This window comes from Lynx rufus, unplaced genomic scaffold, assembly GCF_022079265.1.
Source record: "Lynx rufus isolate CCGP_SWC_20201006 ecotype Redwood Valley unplaced genomic scaffold, mLynRuf1.p SCAF_2, whole genome shotgun sequence".
In the NCBI taxonomy this organism is placed as follows: domain Eukaryota; kingdom Metazoa; phylum Chordata; class Mammalia; order Carnivora; family Felidae; genus Lynx; species Lynx rufus.
The window spans coordinates 59654678-59676796 of record NW_025814834.1 but is presented as its reverse complement, the minus strand read 5'-3'; positions in this window follow the sequence as shown (position 1 = coordinate 59676796).

Below are 22119 nucleotides of genomic sequence, written 5' to 3'. Positions count from 1 at the left end.
CAAATACCTGAACACAAGACAGCTGTTAAAATAAACTATTTACATCTACATATTCCAACTTGGATAAATCTCAAGTACATAATTTTGAGTTAAAAAAAAAAAAAGCAAGTTGCAGGAGAATGTGTTCCATATGATGCCACTCGTTAAAATTTAAAAACCCACAGGACAATATTTTATTTTTTGATACAGACAAGTGGAGAAGGTACACCATGTAGGGAAACAATACTGGTTATAATAATACCTGCTCTAGCAGATGCCACTGGGGCCCCACACATGTTTTCTCGAATTTTCCTTGCAGGGCAGTCCTAAGTGCCAAGGAGTTTACAACCAAAACAGAAGAAAGTTGGCAGGGAGATACCCCAACCTTCTCTGCCCTCAGGTGGAGCAGCTCTGGAGGTCATCCACACGGTCCCCTAAAGTCCCTTGTGGGATCGAGCCCATTGCCCAGTTGACAATGAGCGGGGATAACCACCTCATACTGAGAGACTTACCAATATCAGGACAGGGGCTACCTCACCTCTGTAAAAAGAAAAGGAGGAAAGGACAGGGGAGGGCACATTTTCATTGTATCCATCGTGCTTTACTTATTAAAAAAGAAAAAAGAAATATGAAGCAAATATTTGCAAAATGTTAGGGTGTTGGATTTATGAGCGTTATTTTATTTTATATTTTCTGGGCTTCAAGCGTTTCATAATTAAGAATTTAAAATGTGTAGTAAAGTAAATGATAAATCCATGATAAACAGAACACTAGCTCTGGATTCAATTAGATCCTGCCGGGGCCACATTTAGGATATTTGAGGCTCCAAGCAACTTTTTGTTTTTGTTTTTGTTTTGTTTTTGCATTTTGATATTAAAATGTATTATAAAATGCATGGGCCCGTGTGAGGCAAAGTGATTTATCAATGAAGATTTAGAATGAGAGAAAAGAGCTAGTTATATATCTGTTACTGTTCTGTCAGGGAATAGGAAGATTCATCATGGTGGCCAGGCACTGTCTTTTCTTGTTCAGATCTGGGGACTGGCTCTTCACATCTTTTATTGCCAACTGCACCGTTTCCAGAGAAGTTTGTATGTGCCACACATGAAGAAGGGCGACAGTGGTGTTATTACTCACAGTGCATGACTCTTCAGTACCGGCTCTGGTTTGCGGTTCCCTAATACCATTTGCTTAATTCTGGTTCCAGTATTACTCATGACACAGCATCACCCACCACAGAGCCCATGAACACAGCTTTCTAATGATCGTCTCCAGGGTTGTTTACTGTGTTTTCACTGACACTGACCACAAATGCAAGTGTTACCCAGATTATGCAGGGAAATGAGAATGATTGTTCATTTTCTGGTTGCATTTTATTTACTATCTGGAATTTCACAGCATAAAGGTAGAACATTATATCTGCCAGCCACACACCTTCTTGAGCTCTTTAGGCCAAACGACTACATTCCTAGAAGGTAATCTCTTTCAATATTAACAGAGTTTCTACTTTCCACACAGGGCTACCAGCAAGAATAGTAAGTAATGGGTGTGTTCATGGGGCAAGAAAAGCTGTCCTATTAGTTCAGCCATGTCTGTCCCCAGACAGCACGGCTCCAGATAGACCAGGGAGAACATCCAAGGCAAGAGACAACATCGGTTGGAAGGGCCCACTGGTATTAGGGAACAATAATCTCAAAAACCCTTGGAGATAAACTCAGCCACCCTGAGGACTGCCTGACATGTGCCACAGAGCCTGTGGAGGGCATGGGGTGTCCACACTGGAAGCCAGCAGTGGGGGTCACATAAGGTAAAGGTTGCCGCCACCACCGCTGCCTTCAAGGAAGGCATAAGCCAGAGGTAGCACCATGGTTGAAGCCAACACATACCGCTCAAATCCAGAAGGTCAATGGCAATCCAGACCACCAGCAATCCAGAGCCCAAAACTCATCCTCACTCCACATGAATGAAAGTCACCCCACGTCAGCTTTCTGCACTCTGTGGCAGCCGCTTCTCACGCTAACTAGCAGGAGCAACTTGCTTGCCGGGACACCCTTCTGGAACCAGAGCTGAGCCACAGGACCCAGAGGCATAAGGCCTGGAGCTCTTCGGGGCAACCCTCCAGAAGGGGTAGAGGGTCGGAGAGAAATGGGGCCCCATGCAAGTCCTGGCCCTGGTTCACGGCCACCCTGCCCGGGCGACACTGCTGACCAGCTAATCTCAGGTGGGACTTGGAAATTCTTGAGGAAGGCACAAAAAACACAAGGTCCCTAAGTGTGGGGCACGGGGGAGGGGCCGCTCGTCCCTGTCTGAGAGTAGAACGGTCCCCTTGCCTCACAGATCCATACTTGTTTCACGTCCATCTGTTTGGAATTCACCCTTGATTAGGAGTTCTTTAAAGAGAAGGATTACATCACAACCTTCTTCTGCATCCATCACAGATACCAGCACCATGCCAGACTCATACCTGATGCTCTGTGGGTAACTGCAGACCCAAGGACTGGCCAGATTCTTTCCTTGGAAGCAGGGTCAGAGAAATGCTGGTCTGGGCGTGACATTTATGGAAACACCACACAAGGCACTGAAGTTGAATCAGTAAAATTTCCCCTTCCTGTGAACCTTCCAGTCCTGCGAATATGGATGTCATCCCGTAGTCATCAGTGCTCTGAAAAATTATTTTCTGTATCTTTGTACAAATAACATATCTCACAATCCTTTTGCGGTGCATGTGTGCTTGGGTGCGTCTATGCATATGTGTATGCGTATTTGTATGTTTGTGTGTGTCCATGTGTGTGCATGTGTGTGTGCTTTTTCCACTTACCTTATTGGGAAAAAAAATTGGAACAATTAATTCCTCTACCCAGGCTGCTAATTCTCTTTCTCTCTCCTACTCTCGGTCTTCTAGCTGATTTAACCTCTCCCTCCCGTGTTGCCTCGTCTCAGTGAAACTGCAATGTTTCCACTTTTGAGTGTCATTTCATTACATGTTAAAGCAGCCATCCTGCATCCCCAAATTAACTCTTGTCTGGTGGGAAGTGTAAATGGCTTATCAGTGCATAAGGTACTTCGTCAAAAAAAAAAAAAAAAAAAAAGAAAGAAAGAAAGAGAGAGAGAGAGAGAGAAACCCTCACTGTAATGTATATTTCCTCGTTGTTGTGCTTGTGGGCGTCAATTAATGTCAGAAGGCTGACAATCCCTTGAACACATCCCTTTGAATACAGATGCTAGTGTGACATTTCCTGACATCTGGGCAATGTTTTCTACACATGGCTCACTCCTCTTGACCTTGATTTCCATGACATTCTTATACTTATTTCCTCATTCCCTTCTCCTTCTGGGGACAAAGAGTATAAAAGAAGTGGGTTCTCAGTGGACTATAAACCCTGTGGTATGTCTTTCTTTTTTCTCTCTTTCTCTCTCTCCCTGTCCCATAAAAAAACTTACTCAAAGTTAAAAAAAACAAAAAGTAAAACAATACTGTTTTACCCCTTTCTCTTACATTTGTATAGTTATACAACGGTTAGGTTTTATTTTTTTTTTAATTTTTTTTAACGTTTATTTATTTTTGGGACAGAGAGAGACAGAGCATGAACAGGGGAGGGGCAGAGAGAGAGGGAGACACAGAATCGGAAGCAGGCTCCAGGCTCTGAGCCATCAGCCCAGAGCCCGACATGGGGCTCGAACTCACGGACTGCGAGATCGTGACCCGAGCTGAAGTCGGATGCTTAACCGACTGAGCCACCCAGGCGCCCCAAACGGTTAGGTTTTAAAAGAAAGCCTCTAAAAATTGTAACTTCAGAATAGAGGCCAAGATTTTCATCAGTGATCTTTTTTAAAATAAAAACTATATGGAAAAGGACTTCCATTTGCAAAGGAAATGCACAGGATACTCTCCAAGAATGGAAATGGAGGGGTGTCCAGGTTAAGCCTCCGACTCTTGATCTTGGCTCAGGTCATGATCTCACAGTTTGTGAGATCGAGCCCCGCGTGGGGCTCTGTGCTGACAGTGTGGAGCCTGCTTGGGATTCTCTCTCTCTCCCTCTCTGCCCCTCCCCTGCTCATGCTTTCTCTCTCTCTCCCTTTCTTTCTCTCTCTCTCTCTCAAAATAAATAAACAAAACAGAAGAAAGAAAGAAAGAAAGAAAGAAAGAAAGAAAGAAAGAAAGAAGAAAGGAAATTGAGACTAGGCAGACATACCTTGAGTTACTTAGATGGAGCAGGGTGGACCCATAGGGACTAAAGCTAACTCACTTTCTTGTGTTGCATAGACAGAAATTGCACTGGGTCAACACTAGCAAGGAGCTCAGAGATGAGTTGTAAAGCAATTGTATAACTCTAGGCTCCCTTGTGGGACCACAGATGGCATTTCTCGTTCTAATACCAACCCCGGGTATTCCGAAGCCCTCGGGGAGAGCCCCCTGTGTGTGTATGTGGGTGCCCTGCCTGCAGGACGACCTGTGTCCTCTCCTTTTCTTTCTATTTGGAGAGTCAGTGGTAATTTCAGTTACAGAAGCATAACCGATGCCAATGGGAAAATCCAACGTATCCTTTCAGAACATAGACTTGTTTCCTCACAGTGCGGCCCTCTGCATCTGGAGATGCACAAAAAATGCAAACCAGTCAGAAAGAAACCAAAAGGAAATGCCACCACAAATAATCAGGAGAGGTTTTTCTTGCATCCCTGCAGAGTTTGAGCTGGGGGGAGAAACATACTGCTTGTTTATAGGAATTTGACCTTACAGACTTCAAAGAAAAAAAAAGATGCAGCAGGGGTCATCGGTGAAGGAAATGCCTTTTTGTTAGATTTTTTAATGTCAGCCTTATAAATGGGTGAAGCCAAAGTGAGGTAAGAGATCCAGTAAATTGACTTTTTTTTTTCTTCCTGGAAATCAGCTTAGTCTCACCATTCTTTATCGTGCTAGGGTCTTACCTTGGATAAAAATATGGTTTGCTTTTAAAATAAACTTGGGAGAGAGGGAAGATGGAGACCTAGAAGGATTATGGTGTTAAAACTTCAAAGCCTTTTTGCGTTGAAGCACAAATTCTAATTAACATTTAAAGGATACTCTGGAACAACCCTTCCAAAACCAAACCAGGAGAGACATCCAATGCAGCAAAGATATACCCGTTGGCAGTCCAAAAGGGATTAGAGGCAAACCCAAGAAAAATCTCTGTGGTGACAAATTGCCCCACCACCTTCAGCCCCAGTGAAACACTTCTGACTATGAAATGGCAGTTTTGTAAAGGAACATGGTTTGAACTCTAATAAAACATCTCTTCCCAGAACACTTACATTAGCTACAGTTGGGCAAAATCATCTAGCACAAAGACCTATTTTATAATAAAGTGTTGAATATCTCCTATAAAAAAAAAAAAAAACTCTTCCCTGCTTTCCCTAAATTAGTAAATCCAAGAAGAGATCTCTGAAGCTTTACCACGGTTGTATTTCTACAAATAAATCCCTGTCACTGGCCCCTGGCGTCCCGGGTCTAACGGTGGCCAGTGTCACCATTGGCACATGGTTCCACTTTGCTATTCTGCAGCCCTCGGATACCTGGAGCACATCTACATAAATCAGCAGGAAAAAAGAATTCTAATAACGGTAACAACTGCATCCTATTCAGTGATTTAAAACTGCAACTATGTTTTCCAATCTGCTTGCAGTGATGGAGTGTCATCATGTGGAATGAGAAACCATGGATTACAGTCTCCGTGCCCATATGCTTATGAGGCTCTGTCTGCATCAAACCCAAAGATGACCTGATTTTTAAATTGGTTTCTGAACTCCTGCCTCGTAAGCTGAAAGACACAATGTATTTATTCAAGGAGAGCTCTGTAGAGGTGAAGGAGGTGATCCACGGAGACTCTACCATAACTTTTCCCCAACTGCCATTCATTAAACATGTTCCATCTCATGAACCATGAATCATTTCATTTTTAAGTACTCTTTTATTTCCTTTAAATTTATCTAAAACTTTATTAGATTCAGCTGGCACCGTCCTGACAGACAGCCTGCATACATTTTAAACCTTCCCACCGGAGAAGCATAAAACATTTAAAATCTATATTTGATCTGACAACAGCAGCACAGTGTTTGAATTAGAAACAGATTAGACATAATTGAAGATAAAGAGGACGCAAGCACCACTCCCATTTTGGTGAAGTGGGCTTTAAATTATCAGATTCATCCAGAATACATTACCGAGAAACATTGAATTGTTATCTTTAGACAGCCTTTTCTAAGAGTTTACAATTTCTCAGTTCAGTGAAGCTTACCACCAGCTTGTTATCAGAACAAAAAACGAAAAATCATTCGGTTCAGAGCACAGAACTGATCTCACCTCAAAAAGTACACATTTCCTTCTGATAACAGACACTTGATTGGACAGCCAAGGGGCTACTTGTCAGGTCCTTCCACTTTCCAGGTAATTCCTGAGTAGACTGCAAACTGGCATTTGTTTCCCAAAAGGGCTCCCTGCCAAGCCCTGCCTCCATCTTTAATTAAACATCCCACAGGTCACTGGTATATCCACGTACACACCCATTCACTCTTGCGCACGCACGCGCACACACACGCGGACACACATCTTGGCTTCGCCGGAGCCCTTCCACTTTTCTCATTAATAATGGAACTAAACTCATTATGCAAAGCAAACTTACCAAATTTAATTAATGAAAGTTAAATAAATAGCATGCCATGTTTTAGGGGTTCTGTTTGTTTTAACAAACAAAATCAGACTTCGGAACAAAAATCAAACGTGGACCAGAAGAATAATTCCATTAAAAAGTGAATAACAGAGCACAAGCCTGTCTAGATTACTTCTCACTAAATATATTTTTACTCATTTTCAATGTGAGGCATATAAATATTCCCGTAAGGCATCACATCTCAAGTTTTCTAAAGACAAAATAAGAAAAGAGGAAAGACGGGGAGATATTGAATTACTTTGGACAAATTTGGTGTCCAGCTAGATCATGGAAATCTCAGAACCCTTTTGGTTAAGCCAAATCTCAAACTTTAGATTTTAATTCAGAAGTTTCCACTGCAGGAAAGAAATAATATTTATAAGCAACTAAAAATATTCCCATTCTCTCTCTCTCTCTCTCTCTCTCTCTCTTCTCTGTCTTATTTATTTGCATTCTGCCAAGCTTTAAAGAGGAGCTAAGGATTTTTGGAAATCTGCTTCGAGACAAGCATCAAACCTGGCATATAGTATGTATTTAATAAGTAATGATAGAATTCAATGATTAATTTAATGATTATCTGGCTTTGATTTTGCGACTGCCTATCTGTACTTTAAGGTGCCTCCCTCAGCTCTTCCTCCAAAGCACATTCTTTGGTCTTCCATGTTCCTTTGCTCCTCGGGAGCATTTTTTAATAGAAAGAAACCTGAAGTGCTTTATGGTTTCCAAAAAATTTAAATTCAACAACTGAGATTTAAATCAGGGAGAGTCTTAAAGACAGACAAGTTAAGACCACATGTGTGCAGGAGGTAGGTATGTGTACATGACTGTCAGTGTGTGTGTGCGCGCACCCGTGTGTGTGTGTGTGTGTGTGTGTGTGTGTGTGTTGTTGTTGTTGGGAAAGTCAATCAGGTGAAAGTCAGAAAGTAACTGTTAGCCATATAATCCCTAGAAGTCAGCCTTCTAGACTAAGAAAGTACACAGTTTGGGGAGCCAGGCAGATCTGCATTTAAATACTAATGCTCAGTGACCGACCACAGTCAAACGACTGGACCCAGTTTCCTCCTCCTCACGTGTGGAAAATGCTTCCCTCCAGGGCTGCCATGAGGTTTAAACAAGGTCACATCTGTTAGAAAGCTTCACACTGTGCAAACTCTAATTTAGAACCTAAAACCTTACATCCTGCACACACAATGTTAAAAATTGGGGGTGCGTTCCTCAAAGGCACTTTGAATAATAAAAAACATCACAGTGATAATAAAACAAAAATAAAAGGCAAACGTTTTACAACAAATGTTGATGTAACACAAACGATTTTCCAAACGTGTATTTTAAATGTAAAAACAAACTCAGATACAACATTTCTAGCAGAGCTTTTTCTTCTCTGAGAGTTTTCCAGCAGGGTGGAACCAGGGAGGGACCTTGAACAAGGCAGGGAGTTTGAAAAGCAAGCACCTTCTTCCAGCCCGGGGTAAACCTTGTGGCTGTTACAGGATTCTTGGTGAAATTCTTATCTGAAATTTTTTCTTACCCTTTCCTGTACACATGACTGATGGAAGTCTGGGAAACAGTGGTAAATGCTGGGAGAACAGCATCCTTACCAGATTCCTCTTGGTTAAGGATCTATTTCAGGGAGTTCTCTTTGCCCCGCCACTGATTCCAACCATTTCCCTTCTCCAAAATGCTGATTACACAACGTTCTTCTCCTGGAGGAGCCAAAATAGCCTTTATTCTCGCTGACAATATATTCCTTTGATGTCTCTGCCAGTCTGTTCTTCAGCATAGAAATAATAATAATAATAATAATAATAATAATAGTGCTCTTGCCAAATTTGGTACTTGATGCTCTAGACATACAAATTTCCTGCATCCAACATTGCATCCATGCAAGCAAAAGTTTTCTACCTCACAAGCCATCCCATCGCATTTTCTTATCACTTTTCTTACCACCGCTGATTGCATTGACCCAAGCACTCTTCACTTCCTTCAAATACTTCCCCTGCCCTTCAGAATTGCACTGCCAGGCAAATGCGACAATTTGAAATTGCAGGCTAGCTCACCTGCTTTCATAGCCAACTCATGTAGACTAAAACACGCTTTATTTCCACAGGGGTGGGCTTTTCTTAACGTTTTTATATTATCTCTTTTGTATCATCTGTCCCCTTCTTAAGTATATCAAAGAGAAAAGCTAATTTCAAATGTTGAAGCCACTTTGCAAGGAGGTAGGAGAAGAGATCCCATGATACAGAGTCACGCTGAGGGCAGCTAGCAGAATCACTTCTGACTAGTTTCTAACGGAGTCAAAGCGGCCCTGATTATGCGAGAACAGGTCACAGTCACTCATCAGGTGGCTATAATCTGAGTGCAGCTGGGCGCCTTAATTTCTTTTAAATTGTGACTTGCTTTTTTGAGGGAGGAGAAAATGGAATTTGTTTTTAGGGAAGACCCTCTTAATGAGCCTCTTTAGTCATGCAAATACGATGTCAAAGCCTACCCATTGTTCTCTGGAAGACCCTGAGCTGGAGAGGTGACCCAAACACCAAGGCTCCAGGTTGAGAGTTTGAGTGTCCTTTTTATGAATAGCAACTGGGCTTCTCAGCCGCACTATTCTCTGTGGAGTCTCAGCAGGGCCATCCCTTCCTACCCAGATTTGGACCACCTGGAGCCTGGGAGATGGGAGGCTTGTGTCATTTGCGTCCAAGCATTTCTCCTGGGAGGCTGAGACCTGAGGTGGAAGGATCAGGGATTTGCGGGTCAGAACCCCTCTTCGGGGGACAGAGTGAAGACCCTGGGTTATAGCCTTGGTACCAGCCCCACCTGGCCTGGATGGTAGGTGTCCCCAACAGGGTGTTAGCTACAGCTGAACACATGGGGCTCGGGAACGGTGGGACTCAGGGAAACGTACACGGCACTCTCTCATCTGGGCCGTGGAAGATTCCATGTGAGGGAAATGGGTCCATCTCCTCTGTCAGTCACCAGGAGGTGGAAATGAGTGTGTGTGTGGCCTGGAGGAGGTCAGGACAGGTTCTCTTTGAAACTGGGAGTTGACTGCACTCTAGTTCTGAAGGCCTGGAATTCCCATCGTGAAGGTTCTGCTGCCCCCCATCATTTGGGAAGTCTGTGGGAATTAGGAAGCAAGATTTTGACTTGTGGGTTTTGAGTGGCCCCTCCTGATAACAGCTGTGAACCACTCTGTGTTATCTATTACCCACAAGCCTGGCTTGAGTTACTCAGAGAAGTAGGGAGGGCAGCAGGCCCTCCCCAAGGCTGGGGTAGGCAGGTGCTGAAGGTGGGCTGGAAAAAAGGCAGGGGGGCCCATCAAAGTGGCTATTTTATGAAAGTCATCAGTAGTATGGGCAGAGCCTGGCATTAAGGTTAGAAGCCTGAGGGGCGCCTGGGTGGCTCAGTCGGTTAAACACACAACTTCCGCTCAGGTCACGCTTTCGCTGTCTGTGAGTTTGAGCCCTGCATAGGGCTCTATGCTGTCAGCTTGGAGCCTGGACCCTGCTTCCAATTCTGTGTCTCCGTTTCTCTCTCTGCTCCTCCCCCACTCTTGCGTGTGCTCATGCACACATGCTCTCTCTCAGAAATAAACATTAAAAAAATTTCTTTAAAAAGATTAGAAGGCTGAGTAGAAAGAAAAACTAGAGGAACTTGTTCTCAGGGACACTACTACATGGTTATCAGGAGCCCAGATTCCTGGGCAATTCACAGTGATAACTGAGGAGCTACTTTGGGGGGCAGCTTTCACTGCTGGAAAGAAGGTCAATGGGAACTTACGTTATAATAACCTGGGTATAAAAAGGATAGGCTATTTCAGTTTCAGAAAATGCTTAAGCAGTAGGCATACAGACTGAGTTCTGATTATTACTATATGGTCTTAGTAAAATCAACAGATCACTTCTAAAAGGCACACGAGAAAGAATGCCTTTTAAAAACCTTTCTCCAAATTCAGATAGATCTCCTTTCCTGAGATTTAAGAGTAGACCCAAAGGAATATAAGATAGTTATATCAAAATAAAGAATAATAGCCTACTACATGCGTTAGAAAGTTTATGACGTGTGTGTGTGTGTGTGTGTGTGTGTGTGTGTATATATATAATCTTTTTTTTTTTTTTTGAGTAAGCTTCATGCCCAGTGCAAAGTCCAACGCAGGGCTTGAACTCATGACCTTGAGATCAAGACCTGAGCTGAGATCGAGAGCTGGACGCTTAGCCGACAGAGCCACCCAGGCACCTCTATGACTTATATTTTTGTTTGCACTTCTAATCCCTGGAAATAAAGTGTTCTTGTCCTCAGTGTAGCCATTCACAAACAAAAGGGATGTTTGTGGGTCACAGAACACTGTCCTCTCACAGATCTTGCTTGTCACAGAAGAAAGCCAGATTCACCAAATATCTTTTTTTTTGTACTGACACATTTCATAGAAGAGCTAAGTACAATATTTAGCTTTGAGAATGGAAATATAAACACAATGTCAAGCCCCTTGAGATATATATCTTCCCAAAGGCAGGGGCATAGAAGAAACCTCCTTCTGATGTTCCTCTCTTTTCCATAACTCAGCAAGCCTATTACTGATTTTAAAGCATCTCCACTTACTTCTGATTTTATACAGCGAATGCAAGGCCAAGTGGGAGTACCAGCAGCCAGAAACAGAATTTGCTTGAAATCAGACTTCAAATCTAGAAGCACAGGTCTATCCAGCTACCTTTATATTTTCTCAGTTTTAACATAACTTTGCATGATTCTCAAGTTCTAGAGCATTTACCCCTACACAACAGTAAAATTCATTTAAGGTGAGTTACAGTTTTCAGATAGATTTATCTTGGGGCCACTTTTGGATGAGCCTTATATGATGCAGAGGGGGAAATGGTCAAGTTATTTAACAACTTAAATAAATGGACACATAGCTTGGTTCAATGTTTTGTTTATTGGTTCTGCAGGCTTCATTGAGGCATAACTGACATACAGTAAAGTACACTTCTTTAAAAGGTACCACTTAACGGATTTTAATTTCCGTCTACACCGATGAAACCATCACCACAGTCAAGATACTGAACCTGTCTATCATCTGCCCCAAATTTCCTCATGTTCCTTTGTTTGATTAATGTTTTAACCAAGGAGAATATATGCACTAGCTCTTTACTATACTCCTTGCCTCAGAAAGTCAAATCGCCAAGAAATCTATTTATGAGCTTTATTTGGCTTTTATTTGGACAAGTTGAATAAATACAAGCAATTTGTTGACAATGCATTCTTAAATGAGAGGGGAAAAAAACACCTGTCTTCAAATTGCATCTTGAAAGAAGACGTTACTATAGGAAACCCTATTTGTCCCAGGAAATATTAAGCTACATGAAAGATGGAATTGAAAAGTAAGCCATCATATTTTGAAAGGTCCCTGATTTTCATCTCTTATAGGCCTGCAAATTTCTCAGAAGCTCAACCTGAGAAAAACAACAGATTCCTGACCACGAGCATTATAGTTTCCACCCTGCCTCAGACTTGGTGATAGAAGTGAAACCCTAACCTCAGGTTTTATTTTGGGAAACCACATTTTAGAAACGGCCTCTAATTAAATATTATTTAAAAATAAATAATATTTAAATAATATTTAAATAATATTGTTTTAAATAATATTTAAAATAATAATATTAAAAATAATATTATTTAAAAATATTATTGGGGCGCCTGGGTGGCTCAGTTGGTTAAGCGGCCGACTTCAGCTCGGGTCATGATCTCGCGGTCCGTGAGTTCGAGCCCCGCGTCGGGCTCTGTGCTGACAGCTCAGAGCCTGGAGCCTGTTTCAGATTCTGTGTCTCCCTCTCTCTGACCCTCCCCCGTTCATGCTCTGTCTCTCTCTGTCTCAAAAATAAATAAATGTTAAAAAAAATTTTTTTAAATAATAAATAAAAATAAAAATATTATTTAAAAATTGTTTGATAAAAATCTTAATGTTCCAGATAAAATAATGTCAATAGCCCTGTTAATATTATGGTACGACGATTTTCTCTTCTATGATCTTTGCCTCAGCTGGCGTCCTAGATTCCTGGCTCTGCTGCTTACTGGCCATGAGTGCCCCTGGGTAAGACATTTAACATTTAATATCCCCACGACTCAGCTTCCTCATCTATAAAATGGGATTCATGATAATTATAGGGTTTTCACTGAAGATGAGATAATGGAATAGACACTCGATTAATGTTAGCTGCTATTACTGTACTTAATACTTTTTCTAATGGTGCTATCTGCTAGCAATGAGAGGGGAAAGTCGCAAATTTCAGTACCGTTGCCATTCCGGAGCAAGCATTTATCACCCATCAATTTTTAGCGGAGCCAGCCATTCTCTCTCTGGTCGTACCTGGCCATCTGCCTATGGCCAAGATAAACTGCTCTCCCGGAGCATTATGTTTTAGAGAGAGAAGAAAAGCAACAGTCAATTGCCAGAGAGAGTGCCTCCAACAATGAAGCTTCCTGGGGCTAGAAGTGATCTCACCCTTTGCTGGAAGTCCTCAGTATTCCTCTTGTTCTCTGGCAAAGCCCCCCCGAGAAGCAGTTCTCCGAATGTAATGTGGTCCCATGGGGGTCCAGCATGTCCTCTGTGGACAGCCCTGAATCATTAAATACACATAATCATTGCAAAGTGTTCATCTTCGTTCTGGGAGCTTGTTCGAAGGAAACCATCCAAAAAAGAGAAACAATAAAAAATAATAGACCTAGGAAAGTATACTGATGCTCATAGTGAAGAATTCTCAACAACCTAATGCAATATCTAAATTTTGGCACATCCGTTAATGCAGGAATTTAAAGTGGTAAGCATAAAGACCATGTAGAAACAGAAAATGTTTCTGCTGCAATATTATTATTAGATTACTGCACAATATAACCTAACCTCATAAAAATAAATATAATATGAGCAAAGATGGAAAGAAATATGCAAATTGTTTTCATGTTCCTAGAGTGGGTGATATTTTCCTCTTATTTTCCAAATTTTCTATACTGTTTCTCACTGTCTTTTTTTAATTGTGGAAAAGGGTGGCTTCCCAGATAGCTTTGAAAGAAATGATGAAGTCCAGGGTTTTTTCTATTGGAAAGAAAGTTGTGTGCATACACTCACATGACTTGTGTGTTTGTGCGTGTGTGTTATTGTTTTGTGGTCTCTTTTGCCTCATCATTTAGCCAGGGGTTGGGGGGATGGGGTTGGTGAATGGCCATGCCAGAGTTTGCCTAGTAACCAAAAAGAATTCCTCAGGGGAAGAATTTCAGTTGTAAGAGATTTAAATATAGGTGTAGACGTGGCAGGTAAATGGTAGCTGGCTTGGCTCCTGGAAAGGGGGAGCTTGGTAGATCTGGCTCTAGGCGAAAATGGAGGTAGTTTTGCATCGTGTAAGGAAAACAAAATGACTTTGGGGTATGTATTAAAAATCCGTGTTCAACTTTGTGACCTTGGAGTAATCAATTTTGGTTCAGTTCAAGTTACTTAACTTTTCTGAACCTCAATTTCTTCATCTGTGGAATGGGGTAACTATGATCATCCTCCCCCGGAAAGCTCTAATGAGAATTGTAGTTCGGTTGACTGTACTCGTTGCTGGGCATAAAATAACGAATAAGACACTAGGCTTGCTCTCAAGGAACAGTCGGGGGAAGAGCATTCTAAGCAGAGTGTGCGAAGGCAGAGAGGAGTGATATCCCCATCTTGGGCAATTACTAGTGTATCAGTATCATAGGGCATGGCAGAGCCAGAGAATTCAAGAGGCAGGGACCAGAGAGACCTTTATATCCCATTCCATTAAACTTTACCCTGTACGTAACAGAAAGCCACTGAAGAGTCTATGCAGGGGAGTAGAAAAAATTTTTTCCAGTGTATATAGTACACACCAGCAGCCCCATGAAGGATGAGGCTCAAGGCACAGAAATCAAATCAGAGGCCGTGGGGTTGGCCAGTGAGACATAACTGACCGAACAGGTCCAAAACTGAGTTCCGCAACTCCTCCCTACTCGCTCCCACCGCAAACCCACCCCGCCCCCCGCTGCCGAACCCTCCACACCTTGGTTAGTGGGTGGTGATGAGCCTTCCAGTCACTCCTTGACTCCTCACTCTCTCTCACTTCCCACCTCCTCTCCATCAGCAAGTGCTCTTGTTGGTTCTATCTCCAGCTTGTAGTGGGAATCCAGTGGCTTCTCACCATGTCCGCAGTTACGACTCTGCTATAAGCCAGTTTCGTCTCGTGCCTGGAACGCCGAGACAGAATCCTCACCATTCTCCTCTCTTCAGTCCCCCTTCAATACAGCGGCCAGAGGGATCCTTTTAGAACCTGGCAATCGGGTCACTCCTCTGCCCCAGTCTCCCCAACACTCTCCTTACCGATCCCTTGCTTCTTTTCTGCTGAGAACTTATCACCTTCTAACAACACAGCAGGTGACACCTGGGCACCAGGATGAGTTGGTGGTGCCATAACCTGAGCGAGGGAGAGAGGGAGTGGTGCAGGTATGAGGTATGGGACATCCTGAAGGAGAGGGATCCAAGGGTTGTACAAGTGCAGGCACCTGGCAGACAGGTGAGCACAGAGATCACAAGGGTTCCTTCTGCCACCAGACTTGCCCTTACTGAGGTTCCAGGTAATGTCTGGAGAGGGGCCAAATCCAGTTCAGGAAGTCTCAAACTTTAGGGTATTTAAGAATGTCCCAGGGATGCTTACTAAAAGTCCTAATTTCCTGACCTATTGATTCTGATATAGTAAAATCTATAAGGGGCCCAGAAATCTGCACTTTAACTCATGCCCAGAGGGTTCCGGTGCAGGCCTAACTTCTAGAAACAAGGATCGTGATCTTCTCTCTCACTTTGGTCTCTCTCGTTACACCTGGCTGTCTGAAAAATAGGTTTACATTCCTATTATTTTTTAAAGTCTGGACATTGTCAGATGGAAACACCAACACCTGAGTAGCACATAGACTGCATGACTTCTGTGCATTTGATAAGGAATTTTATGATGATACTATATGTCATAATTATATTATGGAATGCAATTAGCACATTCCAGTGAGTTACACATAATTATATTAAAAGCAGCATTTAGGGCAATTACATCTTTTGTTGAATTGTTGTAATTTCATTAAGTATGGGAACCTGTAATGGATTAAATTCAGGAAGAGTAAAGTTTCACAGAGGTTCCCCTTGAAAAGTATTACAGAATATGAGGCTTGTACTATTCTGCTGAGTCCCAATTAGGACCAAACACAATAGGGAATTAGAAGCAATTTGCCTTGTGTAACCCTCTTTGGTTTTGTTCTACCCCCACCTCCATACCTGCCACCTTCCCTCCTGATAAGCATCAGTCACTGACTCCAGTCTCCTTGGGCCTAATCCCCTACCTCCTAGACCCCCTCACCTCTCTCTGCCTTGCTCTCCGTTCACTGAAAAAGACAACAGCTCATTTTCTCAGAGCCTCGGGGGTCCAACTTCGCTTTGTGGTTTTTTTTTTTATAGACTCACAGCAGGTTCAACATTGCAGATGATGATCCTGACTGGGAAGAGCAAGGCCCATGCAGCAGAAGCACCAGCAGTGGATCAACAGCACCTGGGAGCCCTCTGGATACGTGCACTCTCTGACCTCACCCACCGCAGACCTACTGAATCAGGATCTGCCTTTAAACAAGATCCCCAGTAGATTCCTCTGCACCTGCAAGTTTGAGACACCCCACTCAAAAGTCTAGAGTAGATCAAGCTGGTCTACCGTCCTGATGAGGAAACCAAGACCCAAATTGATGAGCCCACTCGCTGGTGGTTAGCAGAATCGGACTAGAGCAGAAGAAAGCTTTTACTCTTTTTACTGATAGCTACAATTAAGCACCAGCTGTGTACTTTGCATACACTTTCTCTTTTAACCCACTCAACAATCCTACAGTGCTGTTAGTGCTCCCACTTTGCAAAACAGAAACCAAGACTCAGAGATGGAAACTTCCTCAAGGTTTGAATTAACCACGTATCTTAACACCACATCTTTCCAACTTCAACATCTATGATCTCAAAACAGTGCTTTTTATTTCTAACCCTTCACAAACAAATGATTGGAATGCCAGCTGTCAGGCTCATGAAATAATTGTTTGTCTGCATTCGGGATCTGTCCTTGGCCCTCCCAGCCCAGGACCAAAGGGCTCAAAAGCTTTTGCTCCTGAGGGAGACTTCTTACCTCTTCTTACATCCACCAGCTTTCAAAGCATTTTGTATTATTTCCTCCAATGTCCAAGTCTTCACTGGTGTGATGGTTAATTTTATGTATCAAGTTGATTGAGCTAAGGGATACCCAGAGAGCTGGTGAAACATTATTCCTGGGTGTGTCTATAAGGGTGTTTCCAGAACAGATTGTCGTTTGAATAGTTTCAATTACTAGTTTGAACTGAGTAAAGAAAATTCGCCCTCTCCAGTGTGGGTGGGCATCACCCGATAGTTGAGGGCCCAAATCGAACAAAACGGCAGCGGAAGAGTGAATATTCTTCTCTCCCGTCTTGAGCTGAGACATCCATCTCTTGGTTCTCAGGACTTGGGATTCCAGTGCTTACACCAGTAGCTTTCCTCATTCTCCAGCGTGCAGACAGCAGATCATGGGACTTGTTGACTGCCAGGATCATGTGAGTCAGTGTGTGTGTGTGTGTGTGTGTGTGTGTATTTTTATCCTGTAGATTCTGTTTCTCTGAAGAACCCTAATGCAACTAGTCTGAGACATAGATTCATAGTTCCAGTTATCTCCAAATTGACTCAGCTACAGCTCCCATTTGAATTCAGAATTCCACCTTGGAGCCAAGGGGAACCCCATGCATCACTCACTCCCTTATACCCACAGGAGGCAGGGGAACCCTGTAGAAAGATTGAGATCTGCAGCTGAATATAATTGCCCTCCATTTATCTCCCGTGTTGTTCTGGTGATGTCTTCTCCCATTCCAGTTTCCAAGTCAGAATTCCCTGAAACAATCAGCACAGCTCTTTCTTGAATGGGCATTCTTACTTTTCATTTTTTTATACTAGACTTCTTAACCCCTTCCTTTTCCATGCTTCCCTCAGTGTTCCACACTAGTTTGTTAAAATTCCTGATACCCAAGGGCCCACGGTTCTTTTTTTTTTTTCAATATATGAAATTTATTGTCAAATTGGTTTCCATACAACACCCAGTGCTCATCCCAAAAGGTGCCAAGGGCCCACGGTTCTTATCTTCTCCTTTCTTCCCCACCCTGAGTCTTCATTACAGTCTTTTTTAGTGATCCAAACTTATTCATATTCCTCGTCTCATGTGAAACAATAATTGAGAATACCAACTCTAGGGTTCTATAATACCATGGCTTCTGCTCCTGTGAATCTGAGACAAACAAATTTAGCAAATAAAATGGAAACCAGAAAAGGGAAAAAATGCAGTTCCTACAATTTCCAGATTTGAGAACTGAGTTTGAATTTCTGAATAATCCGTGATATTCTGGCAGCTTGACCTATCAATCTTTGTCGAGCATTCGCCTCTACCTTCCTCTGGGCATTTTTCTTCAAGATAAATATTTAATTCAATATAATATATACGGAATTTGAGACAAATGAAGAGAGAACAATGTGATAGTAGTTAGAGGGGCTAACGACATGAACTGAATGTTTCACTGTTAATTGTTAATAGTAATTAATTATTAAGTATATTTAATCAATTAATTTCAATTACATTTAGAGTTACTTTAGAAGATATTTGAATAAATACCAGAGTTCCTTCCTCCAACTCTCAGAAAACCTTCGTCTCAATCTCAAACACCCTTCAAATGTTCTAGGCCACAGTTCAGATGCAGATCTCAAAACACATTTTTAAATTATGTATTGTAATTGATCTTAGGCATAAGGAGAAATTTTCTTGCTGTTTTATATATATTAACACAGGTAAAATATGAAACAAATAGATCATTTAATACTGTATAGATTACTTGGCTGAATTCAACACTTCGTTTATTATCCACAACTTACCTGTGTGGAAAAGACATTAATCTAGTTAAGCTTTCCAGGATAGGGGTGAAACCATCTGACAGAAGGGGTAGCCATTGGACTTGGCACCTCACCTTGGCAGTCTCTGCTTAGGGAGCACGGCTTCTCCAAAACTATCTGCTGATTCCAATATAGACTGTCAACAACTTGAGATATACATAAGAATATGGTCACTGTTCAAGAGAATCTAGCTTCCACAGAGTAAATATCTGTGGCACTGACGGCTTTCCTCAAGCAATCCCAGTCCTGACATGTGGCAAGGTTTTCACCTTGACCGCAGACTCCCTGCAACCTCTCCATCCTCTGTGTCTGTTTTCACAGCAACACTCATAGGTTATTTCTTTCTGTAGGGATGAGAACTGAGTGACCTTTGGTGTTACTTACTTGTTTAAGTTGGCTCCTTCCGAAGGAATATAAGCATATCATGGGACAGAACTATAAGATAAAAAAGAATAGCGCTCTTATCAGAAATGGGTGCCTGCTAAATTTGTCAACCAAATTTGTTTCATTTAATGTCATTAAATAAAAAGCGGGGTTTTTAAAATGAAAACCCCCCTGATTGCTACAGATTTATGTCACTGATTTTGTTAATATAACAAATCCAGTACTATCACGTGGGGAAACAGAGATAATATGCAAGAACAAAAGTGAGTAGGGGTTCTTTAATTCTTTTCAGTTAGATATTTGTACATTAATCTATAAAGGACAAAAAGATAGGATTTAAAACATTTTTTTTTCATTTGAAAGGTTATTTCTATTTAACTCTCCTTTGTATTTTTTATTGACCACCTCCTTTATGCATTTTATTTCCTAGCTTTGATGTGCCTCCCCCAGCCATGTATTCCAAGAAGCATTTTCTGTTGGATTGCATAATTATTGCACTAAAACCCCTGCGAAAGTCTTGTGAGGAAATGCACTCAGATTAACTCAGATTTATGTAAGATCACAGTGCTCAAAAGTGGCCAACTAAGAATTAGAACCTCTGTTTTCTCCTTCTGAGTTTATAGATCTTTCTACCACATCACTACTACCAAGCTTTAAAAACACTCTGGAAATACACAGAACATACTTAGGAGACTAAGCATCTCCTTCGATTTGTGGTTTGGGTCCCAGTTGGTGAAGAGTGATATTTATTATCTCTTGGAGGTAACCTCTCTTTCTTGAGTCCATATTAATCTCTTCTGGAAGCTTTAATTCAGCAGTTAAAAAAATAGAAATTGCAAGGGTGCCTACAGCCCCCCAATGAGTACTAAATGGGCTAAACCTTCTTGTCCCTTCTCTTCCTCTGCTCAACTTTTTACCGTTTCATGAATAAATTGGCCTAACTCAGTTTTACTAACATGTAATATGAGAAAAGGCCAGCAGTTAATTAGGGATAAGCCTGTGAAAACTTGAGGGGAAGCTACATGTTTCAATTATATTAATGAACACACATTTGCAATCAAATCAAATGGATAAGCATTGTGTCAAGTTTTTATAAGAAGAGAATTGCATTTCACATGCATGAAAGCAACTCTCTTGTAACTTACAAAATACGTGACTAAAAATAAGCACACAGGAGAACCATTAAAATACTTATTATTTGAGTTAAATTAGAATTCTATGAGGATGGTTTCATCAAATGATTTGCGTTATTTTAATTTCCTTTCACAATCAACCAGATTCAAATTACTCTACCTGCTGGTTACATGGTTAACCAAATGCTCCTTAAACATCAAACCCCATTTTTTTAATAACATTCGTCACTGATTTTTTTTAAAGGCTTAATATTAGCTTGAAGCTAGCCTCTAAACATCCTCTGATTTTTAAAGTTGTCAACTCTTTCCCATAATATTTCCTAGAAAAAGAAAAAGATCTCTGAGAGGCAAGAGCTTCATCTTTCAAAATGTTTTATGATTTAACAGTTGTCCTTGGAATTGAAAAAGATGATGCTAGACTCAGTTAAAAGTCAATACCTGTTCTTTAAAGTGTGCTAACTTGGGGCACCTGGGTGGCTTGGTCAGTTAAGCGTCCGACTTCGGCTCAGGTCACGATCTCACGGTCCGTGAGTTCGAGCCCCGCATCGGGCTCTGTGCTGACAGCTCAGAGCCTGGAGCCTGTTTCCGATTCTGTGTCTCCCTCTCTCTGACCCTCCCCCGTTCATGCTCTGTCTCTCTCTGTCTCAAAAATAAATAAACCTTAAAAATAAAATAAAATAAAGTGTGCTAATTACAATGCGGAGCCTGACACTCAAAGTGTGCGTGCCGTTCTAGTTTTTCAGCAGCCAGAAATTGACCATGGATAAGGAACCACTTCATGAATTCAGTTTGATCATCCATCCCGTAAGTAGCTGTATTTCTTCAAGTGGCTTTGATACTTAAGAGCATTAATAGTGACTAATTGCAACATTCTCGGGATTTCCTGGAGCATTTCCTCTAGCACATGCATCGGAACCATGTTCTTCTGTAATGGGAAAATAAATTGAAAAAAGTACATATGGCCGATGATTTCATTTAAAGCCAGGAAGAATTAGAGGTGGACCAGAATCTCGACTTTCTACCTTCCAAAGCCCAACCAGTACCCCAGCAAGTAAGAGCAAGAGTTTATGTTACACAAGAGTTCTCAAAATGCTGTATGTTAACTAAATTTTTGTAAAGTGAGTCTCACTTTAAATACAATAGAGGATCTTGTTATGTAAGGGAATATATTGTAAATAACTTGGTAGAGTAGAAAATTCTTTTGGAAAGGGACAAATTATACACTTAATGTATCTTTCACAAGGAAATAGAGTAAAACGGTACACCAGAACCTATTTTGGATTTCTTAAAGTAAGAAAAATATGCAACTAAGTCTCTGTATAAATGGGAGGTGAATTTTTTCACCACGAACATTCATAAACCACCAGAATTAGACGCCAACAGAGTGGCAGATAGAAAGGAAAGGCTCACCTCTAGCAGCAGCATCTCCTTACCACCACAGGAGCTCAAGGTAGGCAAGAGAATCCCATTTGCCACTATTTCCAAAGCCCCCTATGTCCTTATTGTAAGCAACCCAACCCTCAAGCAACCAGGAGACTGATATTTTGAGGAAGATGAAACCAAATTAGAGGTGATTATCCAGTGTTGAGAATGGGTTTCTTTGCCTAACAATCCCTACTTACTCTCTTGGATAAATACCTATTAAACCAACCATTGTGTCATTCTGTAAGGTCTGGCTTCCATTTTCATGCTTGATTCACCATTATGTCATCCTTAAAAAGAAAGTGGAGAGAGAGAACTGAAGAGAGACTCAAGTATTGTTTAGGAGAAATACACCAATTATACCCTAGAATTGACTCTTTTTAGTTGCCGATTTTATTCCAATATATCAATCATTTATCAAAACTTGCACTCTATATGTACAAGACACTGTGCCAGACTCTTTAGAGATACAAAATGTGTAAGGTAAATTGGAAAGGTTCAAATAGCGCGATGA